This window comes from Arachis duranensis, chromosome 10 (assembly GCF_000817695.3).
Source record: "Arachis duranensis cultivar V14167 chromosome 10, aradu.V14167.gnm2.J7QH, whole genome shotgun sequence".
Lineage (NCBI taxonomy): Eukaryota > Viridiplantae > Streptophyta > Magnoliopsida > Fabales > Fabaceae > Arachis > Arachis duranensis.
The window spans coordinates 14,726,739-14,727,059 of NC_029781.3; the positions used below are offsets into that span (position 1 = coordinate 14,726,739).

General features: G+C 23.7%; 1 protein-coding gene across 1 annotated transcript in view; it reads left to right on the top strand.

The window, feature by feature from the left end:
- LOC107469228 (early nodulin-70-like) overlaps positions 1-321 on the top strand; it is an 8,658-nt gene that overhangs the window by 832 nt on the left and 7,505 nt on the right. The gene's annotated exons all lie outside the window — the stretch shown is intronic.

Consider the following 321-nt stretch of genomic DNA (forward strand, 5'->3'; position numbering starts at 1 on the left):
TCAAGCCTTTTACAAGTTTAATGCTGGGTCAGACTTGTTAATAGACTAGACTTAATACTTAATAGATAGTTTATAACAGATTATAAATTAAGTACAGGTTAAATAAATTTTATTGTAGATATGTTAAGAATAAAGTCTGGTCTGTTTTAGTTTATTTTTATTTCTAGTAATAAAATTATAATTGGAATAGTAAAATTTAATAAAAAAAATTATTTTTTCTTAATTTCTTTACTAATAGTGAAGATTTTTGTTTGGTACAATCACAAGTCTACAATGCAGATAGCAGTGTAAACTTAACAGTAATACCTTCTTCATAGTTGC